Here is a 13,555-nt window from a genome sequence, read left to right as displayed (position 1 = left end):
GAATAGGCCGAATACCGAATAGATGCCAAATATTCGTGGCATGTCTAATATAAATGCCTAATAGCGGGAATAATATTAAAGGGAGCCATACCCCCTAGTTACCTTCTCAGTGGTAATGGGGATGGTCCTGGTGATGGTTATGTAATGGTCATGGCTTGGTCGTGGACCCTGGTCGTAGGTTGGTCATGTTATGGTCACTGATAGTGCGGTCTTTCGAGTGAAGTTAAAAATACGTATTTATATACGTAAGTAGGTAGTTCTTACGAATATTTTCGTAAAAATTTGTCGTATGCGATTATTTCCGACCATTCGCCTTCGATTTCGAGCGTCGAATATAAAAATTGGCATCTTGTACTCCCGGACCCGATCTTGTATCAAGTCATATAACTTAAACATAATAGAACGCCGCAAATATATTAGCAATCAATACTTATTACTAATCATTAAGTGTGGAAAAAGGCCTTAAGTCATACTTGAGTCGGTATAAAAATGTCGTTTTGTTGCCGTGACTCCATCGTGTTCTGTGGTATGGCCACGTGGCCTGTACCTCCGCTTATTAATTCATTCGGCACCTGAACTTGATCAATATTTCTTGATAATTATATTATACTTTTACCAAAGATAGATATAACTCCGTAATAGATGGATACAGTCTAAGGAAAAAACGTGCCTCGAAAATCACGAAAATTTGATTCTCGATCAGATGGCGCCACTAGTTTTGGCCAACTCTCGTATAGAGGGCGTTGACTGTCTCGTTTGTTATTTATAATTTAAACGCATACCAGTAAAAGAACATGGGTCAAAATCATATAAAAATAATTAATGCAAATAAAAAAATCATTTATCCATATTTAAATACATTTTAACGTATTTTTATAAATCTTCATTTTTAGTTTTAAAGTATGTCGATAGATGGCAGTGAATTTACAGTGGTTACAAAATTACTATGACAGTACCGCTCTATCTTATTATATCCTCATTGCTTTTACGTAGCTCAAAAATGAAGTAAACTAGATATAGTCGTCTATTTTGAGAAGCTGTTTAATTTACGGGGTAAATTCCTGAGTTTAAATTAAGCAACATTCTCAAAGAAACCGGTATTCTAATTAACTCCATTTTTTGAGATAATCAATAATTTATATTTATCTGATAAGGCCCCTACGAGCATGTACACTTGTCTTAGGGCCTGTTTACATACTTTATTCAAGTGTTTAATGTTGTGTGTATGACTCAGTACATTTCTTAAACCAAAAAACGTCACTTTTGACACTGACAGATGGGTATCGTACCGCTGTCTTCTTAAAGCATTGTTCGAATCGGGCCGTAACCTTAATTCAGGCTACGCGTGTCACATATTATTTAATACAGTTGCTCAAAAAGTGCTACTTTACGTAGCTGTTTAGCGTCCGGAAAGTTGGTATTCGCGAACTAGTGCTTTTTACTTTTCCATTTTTTTTAAATTTATACTAGTTCCAATTCGTGACTACTTATTGATGAGTGTTAATATTAGTTTACTTTAAACGTCGTAATCAACATAAAAACCTACTGTTAATGTAAGAATACGAAAAATATACATATTTTATATTTTATCTTTATCATTATAACACGTTTGTTTTTTTAATATTGAAGATTAAAAAACCGTTCTTAATAAGTTGTCTGAATGGAACGGAATAGCTATGGAAGGTAGAGGTAGGAATAGCTGCCGAAACGCCTGTCAAAGAAGAGGCGTTTTTTCTTACTGCAAGCTAAGTTTCCAATTGCAACATTCGATATGGTTTTTATTCCTTATTTGTTGTTTTTCTTATTTTTTCGCAACTGTATTAAAAAACGTCGTTCGATACACGCGCGGAAATGTCATTCTTCACTCGTCCCGATATCTCGGTACTCGTGGAGTAATGATATACTTTCCGCACTAGCATCGAAATGTACTATTTCACGCGGCCCATTTACCTTCTTTTAATAATACTTAATGGATTACTTTAGATTATTAAATCTACTCTGACTCTGACAGCGCCACGTATTTCGAGTATTTCTCGGCGGGATATATTATTCATTTGACTGCAGCCTCAGTTAATTTCATGTTGGCGCAAAATGGAATGACACTCATAAATATCCCGTCACAGGAAATAAAGCGAATTTTCCCGTAAAATATTGCCTTATGCAGCTTTATGCTTGGCTGGGACTCAAAACTTGAACAATAAAAGGATGTCAAACGAAATACGGTCTGAGTGCCTACCGCGAACCACGTTCGACGTGTTGACTCTCTGTCGCTCTGTCTATTCGTACGTAAGTGTGACAGGGAGGCATCACGTCGAACGTGCTTCACGGTAGGCCCTCCGATTCTAACTTTAAGGGGATCTCATGCCCCATCCCCAATGATATATTAACAGCAACGGCTTTAAGCAATATAGTATCCCATATTTACTTCAAAGTTCATCTTCTTCTTCCTCGCGTTATCCCGGCATTTTGCCACGGCTCATGGGAGCCTGGGGTCCGCTTGACAACTAATCTCAAGAATTGACGTGAGCACTAGTTTTTACGAAAGCGACTGCCATCTGACCTTTCAACCCGGAGGGGAAACTAGGCCTTATTGGGATTAATTTAGTCCGGTTTCCTCACGATGTTTTCCTTCACCGAAAAGCAACTAGTAAATATCAAATCATATTTCGTACATAAGTTCCGAAAAATTCATTGGTACGAGCCGGGGTTTATAGCCGAGACCTCCAGATTGAAAGTCGCACGCTCTTACCGCTAGGCCACCAGCGCTTACTTCAAAGTTCATGGTTTTCGAAATATTTGGCATCAAAGTTGAACAATTTTAGGCCAAAAAACTGGTTTTAAGGCCATAACTTTTGTGTTAATTAGTTTAAAATTAAAACCTTAGACAAACTTTTAGAGACGTCAAAGACGAAACCAAATATTATGTAGATTTCGTATATGTAAGGTCTTTCACAGCGATCGAGATACGAAAAAAGTGTTTTTTTTTTTATTTAAAAAAAATCAAAAATAAATAAGTATTCACTTCTTTCAAAACCCGGTAGACAAAAATGGAGACAAAAGATTGAAGAACCGATAGCAGTTTGTCTTATAATTCTATATGTAGTGCAAAAGTAGAAGATACGATTCAAAGCTTGTCGAAAATCGGTGAAAACCTCGGGTAGCCCCTTAAGATACTTACGTCAAAAAATTGCTAAAGATACGACATGGATCGGATATCTCAGTGTCAAAAACGACGTTTTTGTTTGTTGAAACGTCACTTTTGACACTGACAGTATATCCGATCAATGTCGTACCTTTAGCAAATTTTTGACGTATCTTAAAGATAGAATCAGACCGATAGACTTGTACTACAACCCGTATCGTAGTATCGTCTCTGTCGGTCCGATTCGAACTTTAAGATACGTCAAATATTAGGTCTAGAAACGATATGGATTAGATGTGTCAGTGTCCCACACTTATGTTCTGTTCAAATCGGTGCGAAGTAAATTTACGCAGCGTCTTACAAGCGAACAACTCGCGAACGCGAAGCGAAGCGGCGGCGCGGTGCGGTGGGCCCACGGCGTTCGCGTTCGCAACAAGATCGCCCACGTAGGACACTTCTATAGGTATCAAAGGATTTATTCACCCCGCGCCGCATCGCTTCGCTTCGCGTTCGCGTGTTGTTCGCCTACGTAGTATGCCGCGTTAGAGCCTCTAACTTAGAGGGACTCTAATAAGTGTCGATGCTTATAACCTCCGTGCTGACCTAACATAGATTGACTTACTGACATATATATGTATTTGTAACCACTGACATTTTAAATTCAAAACGACAGGACTCAAAGAGACAGTTCACGTCAGACAACCATAGAATTCGGACTAATTCGGACGTTGGACACCGACGACACTGAACAGTAGCCTTACCACGAGCTTGACACTGACCTAGCTGACCTGACAGTCCTGACACTGACATATTCGCTAGCGTCTACGTACCTAATTTACTTTCTATGCATCTCGCTCGTACTGGCAAGTAAATTAGCATATAAAGCAAGTTACGTAGACGTAAAGCGAATAATGTCAATGTCAAAACTGGTGGTAGAGGTACAGGTCAACATAAGTACCTACTCGTTAGCTAGTTAGTTATCTCAATTAAGCGAGAGCCGCTTGCAGGAATTAACATGACATGTGGTAATTAAAGCTGTCGACGCCTTATTGTTCCACAAAATGCTCATTTCCCTGCCATGGCATCCCTACATAGTACAAGAGTTAGTGATAATATTTCACTTTATACTTTCGAAAGTTTCGAATGCAGAGGTAACCTCGGCAACCTCACGAGCGCGCCATGACAGTATCTCGCGGATATTATACCTGTCTTTTTTTGTTGTATGTTTTAAATTGAAAGGGTTGTTTTAATTAAAAAGGGACGGGTGATCCATCTCGCGCGGTAGATCGCCAGATACTGTCGCGGCGCCTTCGTGCTAAGCCTACTACTGGGTGCGTTAGACAAGATGCCAATCGTTAACGCTCCGTAGCGCACGAAACGCAACTGTCTGTGTCGCACTAATATGGAAGAGTGATAGAGGGAGATAACTACGCTATGCTTCGGAGCGTGAACGATTGGCATCTTGTTTACGCACCCTGCTTAGACAAAGTTTGAGCTGATTCGGGGCGCGGCGCGTGCCGAGGCCGCTGCTGGAAACCATCCCGAGCGTGAACCGCTGGTCGAAAGGTGTAGTATTTCAGCGGTTTCGTGCAATCTGCCGAATCCTTCGCCGAACCAGGTGACACAGGAGAAAACTGTAGTGTCGCCAAAGTTATTTTTAGTGTTTATGATTATTATTATTGTATGTATGTCACTTTGTAAGGTATATGTATCTATGGGCTTTAGTTGCCTGAAAATTAAACTATATTTTATTTGATTTAGGTACTTCTCTCTTCCTATTCAATACTAACTATTTATTTTATCTTTCTGATCTCGTCTTTCCTACAAACATAATAGCAATTCGAGTTTTACTCTTCACTGCTTTTTTCAGTTCTTTTAACACCTCGTCTAGTAATTACAACAGAAGCCTTTATTGAGCTTACTGTGGGATTAGGTTCATTTGTGCAAATAATATTATTTATTTAAACAAAATTTAACATTATGTTTATTTTAAATTTTAAGACCATTATTTGTAATACTTCTCTGATATAATTTTTAACTATTCTTAAAATTTTCGAATTGGTGTTTTCAATCAGAATTGGTGAAAAAACAAGTCACATAAAATTTAAAAAAAGGGAAAAAAAGTGCTTCGACTCCTGGCCTACAATAGCAAGCGTGCTCAAAATAAGCCTAATTTCCTCACAGCGACGCGCCAAATTAAATTCCATCTCCACACGCGACCGATTCGCGGAATTTTTCAAACAGGCGAACGAGGCATCAGGAAAAGGGGGAGTTTAGCTTTTATCCTACGCCAGAAGGAGTTTGGTTAATTTTTTTATTTATTTATATGAAAATGCTAAACCAAAGTATGATGTGAGTACAGTCACGGACTTCAATTGTTGAGCCATTTATACCCTTACATCTTATCATTGGAGATTTCATACCATTACATTACATCAAAATTTAAGGTCGAATTAGCCTCTTGAAAGTTTTGTTTAAAAGCTGCGGGGACAGGTCGAATTTATTACGTTAATAAAGACAGAGTTATCGAGTTTGAAAGCTTGGGAATAAGCAAAACTAAAGATGATTAGGGCTGTCTCACTTCTATATTAGACGCAAACCAAACTGACGACCGGGTCAGAGTTATACGTCATCTTTTTTTGTATGAAAAAAAATGTTCTGAAACCTATCGTGTGTGGTATCAAATGAAAGGGTTTTTTTAAGTCGATTCCTAAAATATATCACATCATTTTATTTTAGTCTTTTTTAATAACAATAAAAATAATTTTCAAAACATATCAAGTTAGGACTTCTCCAGATACGATACCGTTTAATTTTTTTTTGTAAAATATATCTCAAATTATTACCTAATATCCTCAGGATGACTCACGTTAGACCGGGCCGTGTCCGGGCCTGAGCTTCCGGCGCTTACTTTTCTATGACATGACAGGTGATCACGTCATGCTTTCCATAGAAAACGAAGCTCCGAAAGCTCCGGCCCGGACACGGCCCGGCCTAACGTGAGTCATCCTTAATCCTAAGAAAGAAATTTGGAAAATACTAAAATTTCGTTTTTTTTTTTTCATTATTACAAATTGCGATCTATCAATTAAATATTTAAAAAGAAAGCATAAAATTAATATAAAACGGTTATAAGTATAATTAGAAAAAGGTGAAGTCCTCTCCTATGGCCTATAGATTAATCGTACCGATTTTCATGCGTTTAACACCATTTGCAGCGTTTCTTGGCGTACCGCAACCGCAAGCACTAGTATCAGTTTGGATATACTGCGAGCGACAGTTTATTCCACAGTTTAGCTGTGCGCGGCAGGTATATAAAAATTGTAGGCATTGGCACCAATGCTCAACATTTTCAGACTAAATCTGTGTGACATATATTTTGATATATATTTATTTGAAAGTCTGATCTTCCCATGATCCCAATTACTCTCCACAACAATAAGCAAAAGGGGCAGCCCTGCTTAGTTCTCACAATAGAATTACAGTGACGAGGGTTGACACCTGCTGCCGGCGTCTTGAAACAAATTCAAAGTTTCAGGGTTCTACAGAGATCTAGAGCTTATCAAATTTAATATTTTTAAATTAAACATTTCTTACAACTCTTGATCAAGACAACTTAATAAAAAGCTGGAAAAATGCATCTTCTCTGATCCGAGGAACGTTTATTGGGAACGGTTCTTGTATACGTATCCGGATCCCGGCGGTTCCGTGTAAACCGTGTTCTTAGCACCGCCGGGCTTAAGAACACGGGTAATCGTTGCGGCGTGTAACACGGATACCGGGAGCCCTAGTTACGATATCTTATATGTACATATAACCTATAGCCGATATGTAGGAATGATACTGGAATATGAAAGTAGAAATATCGATCGATTACACACAACGCCGTCTCGACTCGCCTGGGTGTCTGTCGAGATCTAAACTGTTGCTTCCATCGGTTTTTTCTAACACTGGCCTCAACGTAACCAGTTTAAGAGTGATTTGAGGTAAACATGTTGCTACGGATCTTGTGATCTAGCTTATAGTGGTCTATATAAGGCGAATTTTTTAGTTTATATCGGTAAGATATGGGATTATGAGAGCAGCGCGGGCGGCCGTAACGGTAACGCACCTGTCCGATCACCATTAGTCATCATCACCTCTATTGACAGACGCGCCCGCTCGCTGGATGCCACAAATTGAAATCTGTTTCGTTCCCTACCCTGTCAAAGTATCTAGCTGACATACAAAAATGCCGCTGCTACAAGCCGATTATATATTAGAAACAACCGATGCGCCGTCACACGAGGCTACAAACAGTTGCGTGTTACATTTTAAAATCAATCAACATGATAGTCACTCAACAATATCAAATTTCCATTAACAATTTCGAAACAATCGATGCCTTAATTTATTAGAAAAACATGGTTAGGGAGCTTCGTCACTGTTCGTCACTCACGAGTGTTTACTGTTGCATACGAATATTAGGTAGTCTAAATTAAAAGTAGCGACGGAAACCAAATGTCGATCATTTAGCCGGGCGGCCCTAGAGACTCCATTAGGGGCAATAAAATGCCTATTACTATCGAGGACCGAAAAGCCAATGCACGCGATGCAATTACTTGATTGGCGCTGTTCTGGCCTGGTCTGTACGTTAAACGTCGTTTTTCAAACATATCAAGCTATCATTCTCCTGTAATATATATAACGTAAGTAACCCGTTTAAAATAATTTTAATATTACTCACTTAAGGTTACATTCGGATTGAGACTGCACTAGCGTTACTGGGCGTTTCTAAAATAAATATTGAAAACCTGATTCTTTCAAATCCGGACATTCTTGGGCTCATTCTACTCAGAATCGACAGCATTCTCCATCCTGCCATTAAAAAAAGATGACCCAAAATGCCCATTCCATTACGTCACGTTTCAGTGAGAAAACGTAGGGGAATGTACAATTTTCATACACATTTTTGGGACACTTTTTTTATCATCAGGATTGAATATTCTAGCGATTCTGAGTTGAAATAACACAAAAACACCAGGATCTGTGAGAATCAGGTTCTCAATATTTATTTTAGAAATCGCCCTACTACTGCAGCGTTCGTGGTGCAGCACTGCTGCAGACTGCATTGCTGCAGGAAATGCCAACTATCCAGAACGTTTGATTTTCATTTTCTGTCTCTGCTGCATCAGTCGTAATTCTATTGTAAACTTTAAGTCCCCGTCAAGCTCGTCCGAATTGCACCTTCCCATACAAACGTGGTTCCGCTCTCATTTTAAAACTACGTGTTGAATTGTAATGAAACTTTGCACATACAGTGACATGAGGTATATCTAGGTCTGAAATTAGTTTATATAGCTCCAATTTATAAAAAAACTAAATAGAGCAAAAACTAGTTTTGTATGAAAAACTTTAATTCGCTGTATATTTTTAACTATTTGAAGCTACATAAACTAATTACATACATAGATATACCTTATTTTTATTAAGTTTTAGAGCAATCTAGCTAGTCGTTTTAAAATGAGAGCGGAACTACGTTTGTATGGAGAACCGAGCTTGCCGGAGACCCTTAATCTGTAGCCTATAAGCGCAAAACTGTAAGCACCTGCACTGCCAGCATTTTTTTATTATATAGGAGAATTGTCTGATGGTAAGCAATTACCGTCGCCTACAGCAGAGGCGTTGCAAGTGCGCTTCCGGCCTTTAAGATGGGATTAAGTACGTTCTTTTCTTGAAGATTTGAAAATCGTATCGGTCCGGAAATACCGCATAATCACAACTTATTCACAACACCTTTAGTCGCTCTTGATATTAAAAGGTTGTAAGTAGACGAGCCGAATTTTATTATAATATTACGTATCTAAGTTTATTCCTTACCAATAATCCGTCCACCCGCGTAACGAGGAATATAATTTATCTTCCTGACTCACGTATTAAATGAAAATCTAACCATAATCTACCTCAAATAATGACACGCCTCGTGTATCCTAAGCCCTACAATAAGTCAGTATTCTCATGATAACTCCGCCACTTTATCTAGCCACTTTATTAAACCATCTCTGTTTAATATAACCCATATTTGAACACAGTTACAGTTGAAAATACGCAGTATTTTAAGGGCGAGGGTCTTAACTAAGTTGGTAACCTGACTAAGTGAGCCGTTAGATTTCATTATATAGGTAAAGAACAATGACATCTAAGGCTTGTAATGCATGCTATTATTTAGCACGTCTTTGCCAGGCTTTGAGGATTATACGAGGCACTTAGTAAAGACAAAGCTTAAAGAGAAATTTGTAAAAGCCAGCCAGGAAGAATTTCACATTAATTGCAGGCTGCCTCGATGGCAGAACAAAGTAACCCTCATAAGGCCGAGTATATGAAACCCTTATCTCAAAGAGCGTTTCAAGTAACTTCAAGTATCTGTCGTCTATCAGATGTTCTCAGACTCATATTATTGCTCCTCCCTCATTTACTTCTAAATTTTATAATTTGCCTTTTACCTTCCGGGCTGTTCGGTTGTGGAATGCTTTGCCAGAATTGCCAGTAGAAATAAAATTAGCTAAATCTCTCCCCATTTTCAAGAATCAGCTGAAACTATACTTTCTATCTCTGCCTTTAGTTGCCATTTTATATATTGTGTATATGTAAGTATAAATATATATTATTTAAATATATATATTGTATATTTATTTATGTATTAGGTTTTTTTTAATACTTATACATATAAGTAGAATGTAGTATGTGTGTTTGTGTTTAATAGTCTTCATATTTAGCTTCTTGCACTACCTGTTGACTTTTGTATGAGTTCTAAATTTCCTGCTACCCAAAGGTTGCCTGGAAGAGATCGCTTTTTAGCCTGTTGTTACCTGGTTCTATTTTCCTTTAAAATTTCTTTGTAGTTTTACATGTATGTAAAATGTATAATTATTGGTGCAATAAAGAACATTTTCTTCCTTATATTTCCTACAATCATTTTTTTATTAGAATGATTCGTTTGTGTTCGGTTTCTATCATCCTATATTATGCCTGTGAACGGGTTAAATCTGAAATAAAATGGAATAGTCCCAAATCGCATACCAATAAATTTCATTTTGAGAGAAAAACAATTTTTTTTTAATTTTTGAGAGGTACCAGGTACCTATTTTTGTTTATTATGATTGCTCATTTTATATTTAACTAATATACCTACGTTATATAATTCAGATGTTGGTCAAGCCTTAAAAACACATACAAACCTTTTTCTCCCGGTAGTTAACTTTACTTTCGATTAGACTCGTATACTTACATCACAATCTCTACAGTTGATCATGAATAATCGTTATTAATGTTCTCCAACATCAGCACAGACTTCTCTATCTAACTTATATAATTGTAATCATTTCACCCCGTTTGTTCGAATCACGAAAAAAATATTTAGATACGCCAAAACAAAAAGAAATACAAGGGTGAATATAGATTGATCAGTAGGGCTTGTCAAAGAAAAAGATATTCATAACATACATTTACATACCTACATAGGTACATGCGAAAAACATCACCCACGCTTTGTCAGTTGGGAAAAAATAGATAGGGACTATTTCTCCAGCGCGATGTTAATCTATGAGGACAGCAAATAAATTGCTTCTAGCTATTAGCTGCGAGCAAGTAATCGAGCCTTTTCATTAGGAGTAAAAATGGCTTTTACTGAGGTCTAGGGGCTTCAAAAAGGAGTTTATTAACCGCTGCGCCAGCTAAAGGAAAGATATTTTTTAGGGTTCCGTACCTAAAGGGTAAAAACGGGACCCTATTACTAAGACTCCGCTGTCCGTCTGTCCGTCCGTCCGTCTGTCCGTCTGTCCGTCTGTCCGTCTGTCCGTCTGTCCGTCTGTCCGTCTGTCTGTCTGTCTGTCTGTCACCAGGCTGTATCTCATGAACCGTGATAGCTAGACAGTTGAAATTTTCACAGACGATGTATTTTTGTTGCCGCTATAACAACAAATACTAAAAACAGAATAATATAAATATTTAAATGGGGCTCCCATACAACAAACGTGATTTTTTTGCTGTTTTTTCCGTAATGGTACGGAACCCTTCGTGCGCGAGTCCGACTCGCACTTGGCCGGTTTTTTATCATTAAACGAGAGTTTGGGTATATAATATTATTATGTTGTACAAATTATTTTTCGAAATTTCGTTATCTATCTCCAATTAAAAAAATGGTCTATAAGGGATAATAATGAGCCCAACATTTTAAACTTTTTTCAATATTTTGTATGCCGGGCAGGGACAGGACAACAGCAATTTAACTTGCGCTCGCAAAAAATTTTTTGTAAAAGAAAATATTAGTTACCTATGAGTGATTTTGTACAAAGGATCAAATGAATCATCTTGTATTAGCTTGTAAATAAATATATGACTCAAATGTACGGAACGCTCGACTAATTAACCACTCGAAGTTGGAAAAAATGGTCGGCCGAACTCATGGTTGCACTATTTGCATACTAAGCATTCAGATATTTTCACTGTATTTTGTTCATTGTAATTTCAACGGACGTCAACTTGTTTCTGGAGTAAAAATAACGTGACTTTGTTTTGTAATAATGTGGATTTTACAAGAATAACTCGGGCGTAAAAATTATGCGTCAATTTAATTCCGACGTCTTCCTTGCGCCGCCGGGGACAATTAAAAAGAAAATAATATCCACAACGTAACGTTATTTCTCAGTGAAACGAATTTCCAGAACGCTTTCTTTAATTTCATATTTTATCTCAAGAGCACAGAGTTTGTTTCCCATTTGAGTCCGTTTTAGCTAATATTTTTCTGTAAATTTCTCTGTTACTTCATGTGTGATACTGATAAGCCAGTGACAAGTATTTGAAATAAGCTATAAGTAGGTACTTTACTCGTGTAAATAAGGGGAAGAATCTTTGACAAGCGAAGCGTGAGAAAAGAAATGAGTTCGCGATTTTTTTACTTAGTATTTTAATGAAATGAAATTATAAAATAAACAAAAGTGAACCATTATATGTATAAATGAATACTAACAAACAAACTTAATCGAAACTAAATCACCATAGAACGAAAATAGTACAAAAAAAGTAATTTGGTTCTTACTTCACGTCACATACCAAAAGTGATCAATAAATAGACAGTAATAAAAAAATAAAAAATAGAGTTTGGCATTTAGACCCAGGTAGGGTGTAGCTAGTATTTTTAATACCGCGTTGGTGGCAAACATGCATACTACCCGGCTGATGGTAAGCGGTCACCGTAGCATATGGACGCCTGCAACTCCAGGGGTGTGTACATGCGCCTTCCGGACTCTTTAAAACCTGTACAATCCTTTTTTGAAGAACCCCATACCTAGAAAACCTCGGCAGGGAGCTCATTCCACGGCCGGAGCGTCCGCGGGGGAAATTCCTCTCAAACCACGCAGTACGCGACCATTTAGACTGTTCCAAGGTGTAAGGATGAACACTATTGAACACCCTACCGATGGAGAGCGGAGCAAGGTCAACAATAAACTTAAAACTATAATAAAAATTTAACATGGTTACGATATTTCTATGATGAAATGAAACTAATGAACACATATTAGGATATCTCTTTAAACGAGAAATATTAAAATTGAGCCGTTATATAGGTGCTTCATATTCGTACATAGAGGTAGGTACTATGGCTATAGACTCGATAGAGTAATAAAATTTAGGGCGCTGGTGGCAGGTGACTTGCAATCCGGAGGTCGCGGGTTCAACCCCCGCTCGTACCAATGAGTTATTATATATGAGTATCAAATATCATTTGATATTTACCAGTCGCTTTTCGGTGAAGGAAAACATCGAAAGGAAACCGGACTAATCCCAATAAGGCCTAGTTTACCCTCTGGGTTGGAAGGTCAGATGGCAGTCGCTTTCGTAAAGACTAGTGCCTACGCCAATTCTTGGGATTAGTTGCCAAGCGGACCCCAGGCTCCCATGAGTCGTGGCTAAATGCCGGAACAACGCGAGGAAGATAATGATGAGAGTAATAACATTTATTGAGCAGTATTCAGTTTACATTTTAAACCTATTAATGAAACCTGAATCTGTTTGTGTTATTATGGTTATAATAGAGACCGTTTTCGTACTTCTCTTGCTTAGGTTAGTAGTTAGTCCGGCATTAGATAAAGTAAGCAGGCTAAGCATTTACTAAACCATGAATTCTTCCTCACTTTATTGTTGGAGGAGACTTCAAAAATGTAAAGACGAGAGAGGGAGCGTTAGGGAATTTATTTTTTGTAATGTAAAGGATGACTCACGTTAGACCAGGCCGGGTCAGGGCCGGAGCTTCCGGGGCTTCGTTTTCTATGGCAAGCATCACTTGATCAACGGTCATCTGTCATAGAAAAGTAAGCGCCGGAAGCTCCGGCCCGGACCCGGCCCGGTCTAACGTGAGTAATCCTTAAGTATTTG

This window comes from Cydia strobilella, chromosome 19 (assembly GCF_947568885.1).
Source record: "Cydia strobilella chromosome 19, ilCydStro3.1, whole genome shotgun sequence".
Taxonomy (NCBI): domain Eukaryota; kingdom Metazoa; phylum Arthropoda; class Insecta; order Lepidoptera; family Tortricidae; genus Cydia; species Cydia strobilella.
This window is presented reverse-complemented; position numbering follows the sequence as displayed.